Source organism: Pipra filicauda, unplaced genomic scaffold (genome assembly GCF_003945595.2).
Source record: "Pipra filicauda isolate LSUMZ 115617 unplaced genomic scaffold, ASM394559v2 scaffold77_size3566232_pilon, whole genome shotgun sequence".
Taxonomy (NCBI): domain Eukaryota; kingdom Metazoa; phylum Chordata; class Aves; order Passeriformes; family Pipridae; genus Pipra; species Pipra filicauda.
This window is the reverse complement of record NW_024104953.1, coordinates 2,046,731-2,053,866: the sequence shown is the minus strand read 5'-3', so window position 1 is coordinate 2,053,866 and position 7,136 is coordinate 2,046,731.

The window sequence follows — 7,136 nt, the reverse complement described above, 5'->3', positions numbered from 1 at the left end:
GGGACTGGTTCCCACTGCCTTTAGCAAGGCTGGGACAGTCCTTCAGTGACCCTGAGGGGAAGATGATTGACTGAAATACTATATCCCATTGACTGACTGATAATCGCAGGGGAGAGTCAATGACAGGTTTTATTAATGCTTAATTAAGACAGATAGAAGACGACTTCCCTTGGCTAATTTGCTGTCCTGAACGTGGTGACACGCTCTGTTTCAAAATGAGAGTCTCAAAAAGGCAAAGTTAGTGTGTCAAGCATTGCAACCAGCTCCCTTTGCCTGGGGAAGTGAGCACAGTCCTAGCTGGGCCCGGAGGCTGGCTCTCCAAGGGATTCTGTCCTTCCAAGAAGATAAGGCAGTTGGTGCACTGCCAGAGCACATTTATTACACAGAATAAAGCTGAAGCAGCAGCTCTGCCTGGCCGACTGCCCAAACCACTCCAGAGCTGGCGGATTGGGCTGGCAGGATCTGTCTGAATAGCACCAAGACTTGAGCTGCTGTTCATGGCTGCTTTGCCCTCTTGCTCCCAGAGAGGATTGGGGAAGGCAGCTGCTTTGGAAGCCTGCACTGCCAGGCAAAGTGAGACAGAGCATCTTTAAATGGTCAGGGGAAGCAAAAAGTTCTGCAGCCCCTTCCAAAACTGCACATCCTTCTCATCACTGCCCACACCATTCCCTGTGCAGCTGATATTTTTGTGATGGGACACTTACTGCTGTAATAACCTGCCTCAACTACTATGTCCATTGTTATCTCTGAGAATTGAAGATGTGAAAAAAAAAATAAAAAAAATAGAGGAATAGTCCTGTATCTCTTGTGCTGGCTGACATGCCAGTGACTTTGGGGACTGACCTTCAAAACTGAGATTTCCTCCTTGTGCTCAGGCTGCCTGGAAGCTGCCTGTCACCAGCTTTGGCTTAGAGCAGAGCATTGCATCATAAAATCATTTGGGTTGGAAAAGACCTTTTAAGATCATTGTGTCCAACCATTAACTCAGCACTGCCACATCCACCACTAAACCATGTCCCCAAATGCCACATCTATATATCCATTTAACACCTTCAGGGAAGGTGATTCCATCACTTCCAGTGCTTGATAACCCTTTCAGAGGAGAATTTTTTCCTACTATCCAATCTAAACCTCCCCTGGCGCAACTTGAGGGCATTTCCTCTTGTCCTATCACTTATTTAGCATAAGAGACCAATCCCCAGCTCACTACAACCTCCTTTCGGGTACTTGTAGGAGTGATAAGGTCCCCCTTGAGCCTCCTTTTCTCCAGGCTAAACACCTCCAGCTCCCTCAGCTGCTCCTTATAGGACTTATACGTTGTCATAGATTGATGGAGTCCAAAACCTGGCAGAAGCCTCCAGGCAGTTCCTATAATGAATTTTATAGAACCAAGAGTGCTGATGTCTGTATATTGTGTATGCACTCCACTTTAAAGAGGAAAGACAAACAAGAGACATTTCAAGGGAAGCTCAGCCAGTGGCACAGAGCCTGTGTATACCCTCACCACAGCAGCACGGGGGAGGCCAACCAGCCCACCCCAGAACAAAGGCAGTCACACGCAGGGAGGCGAGTCCTTCTTCCAGCAACATCAGGCAGCGCAGGATATCAAGTCCTAAAGAAAACACTGCGCTCCCCCAAAATCAGTTCCACGTGTAGGGAAAGAGGCAGAGGGAAGATTGTTTGCCACGGCTTCGTTCCAAGGATTATGTAAGAGAAAAACAGTAATAAAGATGTCTAAGAGGGAACATTTGTTGCCACACCGCAAACAACAACAACAACAACAACAACAACAACATCCAAACTCAGAATGCCAGGTGTGGCCGCACCACCTGATGGATCAGGCACAAAAGTATAGAGGGAGCCACTCTCTACCTTAAGGAATGCCGTTCATCTTCCTGGAGAGTGATTGGAATGAGCCCTTTTTTTTTAACTCTTAAAAACAAACAAATGGAAACCAAACTGAAAAAAAAATCACAAAAATTACTGCTGTTCACCTTCCCAATCCCTCACCTAGTGCTTGATTTGCAAGTGCAGATGGGGTCAGGGAACAGTGAGCTGCTATGTGGGTGATTACAGAGGGTTGGTGTATCTGCCTCAACTGAAGCTCTGTTCTAATTATTGCCTGCTCACCACTGCCTGTGCCATGAAGTTCAAGCAAGGTGGAGACCCTAGATTAGCCCTGGTGTCTGATGAAGCTGCCTGTGTGCTACTGCTGACCTGGTTCTTTCAAGGGTGACTGGCAAGAAGTAGACTGCTGGGGAAGGGTGAGTTGCAAAGGGCCAAGGGGCATTTCAGGACACACAGGTCTGGCCAGACAGGAACTCCTGATTCTGTCGCAAGAGAAATAATTGCCGGGGGAAAACCACCTTCTTATCTCTCTGTGGCCCTGTTTTGAACCTTGGTCCAACAATCTATGCAAAGCAAAGGAAGTACCTACAGTAAGTACCGACCAGTTGCACTCGTGGAAGGTCAAAGCCACCCTACCCCTGCTCTGGTGCAAGCAGCAGGGATCAGCTGAAACAGGGTCCAACCAAATCCACCACAACTGCTGTGTGAACCAGACAGGAGAAGAAAGGAGAGTGGATATCAGTTGTTCTAGGGCAGGATACACTCCTACTTGTACCGGCTCCTGATATCCCAAGAAAGACTTTTTCTCAAGGATAATGACCGAGATGCTTCTGACGGCACCTTGCCAAGGGACAACCTTGGCAATATTCTTTCACTGAGAATATCTCATCCTCTCATCTTAAAGCTGCAGAGCATTTTATAAGCAGAAGTTACATTGCAAAACACCCCCAAATGCAAAAAAGTACTATTAACTGAGTTTCCAAAGGCCTTTTTCCTGTCACTTGAGCAGTTTTTCATATATTTATCTGATCACATCAGTTCTGCTTCATTAGTGAGACTCCAAACATGCACTGCAAAGCCAGTAGAGAAAATGCATTCGATTCTGCTGCTGCCTTTGAAGAGTCTGTGTCATCCATTACTGTGTTACGGGTAAAAAGCTTTCTCTGACACGACTCTCCTGCAATTTGAAGCCAGTGATTTTATTTTCATTCTGAATCATCCACGTATGAGACATTTTGCTGTTAGTTTGCAGCTAAAGATTACACTGAACTATGGGTGAAACGAAAAATCTGTCCTATCCGAAACAAAGCACATTTTACTCACACGTACGAGGGGCTGAAACAACCACGTAGTCACGGAGAGCTGGGAGCTCCAACCACCAAATGCAGGGCAGAAAGCACCAGTCCATGTGCCCCTTCTAGGCTCAGGAGGGTCTTCATGGCGTGGCTGTGACAACAGATTATGATGTGTGAATTCACAATTCAACAGACATTCAGCTGGAGGCCAAACTACATCTCCTGCATAAAGCAAAACTGCATCATTTGTCTAGAAGTGTCCTGAATGAAGCAAACAACCTGAAATAAAAGGTTTAAAATCATCTCCAAATGAAGAGTAGGGGTAGGGGGCAAAGGAAGATGGGGTGTTAGCAAAACAAAAGTAAAAAAAGATTGTTTGAACAAAATGGCTTGTTTGAACCAAAATTAAGTGGCTTCACTGTAACTTTTTTTAAAAGAACTTCAATCTAGGTCCATCTCTAAAGAAAATACTGCTTCAACATGAAAGGTTGTAAAAGTTCTGCCTTAAAAACATCTAAATGAGCTTTTTCAAATTTTCCAGGAGTTTTTTTTCTCTCCCTTTAAAACAGCTCAAGGACTTTGATGTGAATTTCTGACTCGTATCAGTTCACTCCAAAAGACCCTTTTTGTAAAAAAAAAAAAGCAAAAACAATAATTCCAGTTTGATCTTCTTCCCCTGCCCTGCTCCAACATGTCCTAATCACGCTGCTACCATCCTGCAGGAGAAGTTTTCCCACTGCATCCTAACAGCAGGAACTGTATCATATCCATTTCCCACACTCCCTGTCTGCCTTACACATCCGGGCAGAGTCTGTGCAGCACCTAACAGCAGGACACATTATTCTTCTTTTCCCTTAGGCATTATAATACTTAGCAAGATTAACATTTTCTGTGTGATTAGCATGCTAAAAAAGGAGGGCAGTTGTTATTGTAGCATTCATAAGGGTACAAAGATATCCATCTATTGAGTAGATCCAAACACTGCCGCTGGGAAACAAACCCTTTTCTGATATTAGTCTTTCTTTTTCTCTACCTGTTTACTGAGAAGGGCTGAAACACAACAAAACATGAGTAATGGTCCTTTTGCTTTCCTCCTACACTTTCAGTTATTGTTCCCCTGCAGTTGCCTAATTAATAGCTTCCAGTTATGCACACAAAAGCACAACATTGCTGTTAATTATGGACATTGTATTGCCAGGATAAAATAAGAATTGTGAAACAATAAAAAAGTTAAAGACCAGCCCTACTTGTTTCAGTCACCTCAATGCTGTGCAATTATCATTGTTTATATCCGAGAGTACCAGATTTTGTCAAAACTCTTGAAAGGAAGTAGACAAAAAATATTCTGCAAGCTGCAAGTTCACAGAATAGCATTCACCCTTAGAGAGAAGTGGTGTTCAGGAATAAAAGGAGGATACAGTTGCAGCAGACCACAAAACAAGCTCTTCAGCCAGGGAGCTGCAGCCCAGGACTTTATCGTGTCCATAATTTTACAGACACAGTCACTATATCATAGAATGACGCAAGTTGGAAGAGACCTGAAAGATCATTTAGTTCCAATTCCCCTTCCATGGGCAGGGACACCTTTTACTAGAGCAGGTTGCTCAGAGCTCCATCCAGCCTTGAACATTTCCAGGGATAGGGCAGCCACAGCTTCTCTGGGCAACCTGTGCCAGTGCCTCACCATCCTCAGTGAAAAATTTCTTCCTAATACCTAATCTAAACCCACTTTCTCTCTGTTTGAAGCCATTCCCCCTGGTCTTGTCACTACAGAGCCTTGTAAATAGTCCCTCTCCATCTTTCTTGTTGGCTCCCATCAGGTACTAGAAGGCCACGATTAGGTTACCCTGAAGTCTTCTCCTTTCCAGGCTAAACAAAACATTCTCTCAGCCTTTCCCCATAGCAGAGGTGCTCCATCCCTCTAATGGACTTGGTGGCCTCCTCTGGACTCGCTCCAACAGCTCCATGTCCTTCCTGTGCTGGGGACCCCAGAGCTGGAGGCAGCACTGCAGGTAGGTGGGGTCTCACCTGAGTGGGGCAGAGGGACAGAATCCCCCCCTCCCCTGCTGCCCACACTGCTTAGGATGCAGCCCAGGACACAGGTGGTTTCTGGGCTGTGAGTGCACATGTCTGGGTCATGTCCAGCCTCTCACCCACCAGCACTCCCACCCCAAGTTCTTCTCCCCAGGGCTGCTCTCCATCTGTTCATCCCCCGGCCTGGATTGATACCAGGGGGGTTGCTCCAACCCAGGTGCAGCACCTTGCACTTGGTCTCGTTAAACCCCGGGGGATTTCCATGGGCTACTCCTCAAGCTTGTCCAGGCCCTCTGGATGGCATCTGGTCAACAGCACCACTCAGCTTGGTGTCACCTGCAAACTCCCTGAGTGCTGAGGGATGCCCCAAGCCCAGGTGCCAGACTGGGAGGCAACAGACCTGGAAACAGCTCCTAAGGCTGACCTTGAAGCAAGAGCCCACACGTGTGGGCAGCCATGGCCAGCCCAGCACCCGTTCCTGTGTGTGCCCACAACTCAGACATTGCTCCGCCACGTATCTCACACAGTTATCCCTCCCTGACACTCCATGGTGAATTCCACACAGACATGCCAGGATTTTCTGCAGAACACTGTCAGTCATGCTTGAAGTCGCCAAGTATTTCTCAACGCTGTGGTTTAACCCCAGCTTGGCAACCAAGTCCCACAGAGCTGCTTGCTCACCCCTCTCTCCTCACCCCCAGCAGGGTGAGGTGGAGAATCAGAAAAAGGTAAAAGCTGTGGGTTGAGATAAGAACTGTAATAATCAAAATAAAATATTATTATAGTAGTAGTAATAATAATAATAATAGTAGTAGTAGTAATAAAAAGGGAAAATAGCAAAAAGAGAAAGGTGAATAAAACCCAAGAGAAACAAGTGGTGTTTCATCAGCATGTTATCAATGCTATTCTCATACTAAATTCTAAATATTAAATTCTCATACTAAATACTAAATTCTCATACACAGCACTGTACCAGGAAGAAAATTAACTCCATCCCAGACAAAACCAGGACACTTGATAACACTTCTGTGCACGTGACAGCCACAACTAGGTAATTTATTATTATTATTTTTGTGGTGGTGTGAAGTTTACTGCTTAGTAGGGTGGGACAAAACAGCAGTTGCTTGGTTCATTTGCAATCTAAAGCATATTTAAATCCCAATTTTATATGTTCTGCACCATTTTGTCCTCCTAGTGCTGGCAACATCTGGAACCCAATGAAATGCTGAACCAGCATTGCATTGCCCAGGACTGCCAGCTGGCTGCTGGCATCAGCACTCCTCAGAGGGTCTTTAAAATGAGATATTTTGCAGCAAGATATAGTCCCCAAGTAGCAACTCCCCTCCAAACCCACAGTCTGGGATGCCCAGTTCTTCTAAGCAATGTGTTAAAGCAATTCAGCAATCATTACTATTATTTTTAAAGTGGAATTCAAGCTGAACATTTTGGGTTGGATGGAGGGGAGCTAAATGACAGCAGAGGTAAATTTTAAAATAAAAGTTTCATTTCAGTGGCAGTGGAAAGCTTAATTTTGAAAACCTCACAATGAAATAATGCTTTGGTTTTGTTATTTCCTCAAGCAAAGAAATATGCAGAAATCCACACAAAAGCTCAAGGGTCTCCATTGACCTAAAACTCCAGTTCTGAGCTGAGACAAGAAAAGACAAATTCCAGGTATTCTTCAGCAGTAATATAGCAAGGAACACCAGGTAGCGCAGTGTGAGCCCGAGAATCACTTGGGACACCATTTCAGAGTGAGTGGAACATGGGGTTTCATTTTTCTGGTCTTCTCTCAGGTCGCCACGTGGGGCCTGGCAGTCAGAGGGAGCAGCAGATGTCCAAGGCCACGCTCCGGGTCTGTGTCTGCAGCAATCAGGGATGTTTGACCCTGTGATTCCCACGTGCAGTTGGGTGCTCACCCTGGGAGGGGATTTGCTGCTGGCTGGTGTTCACACACAT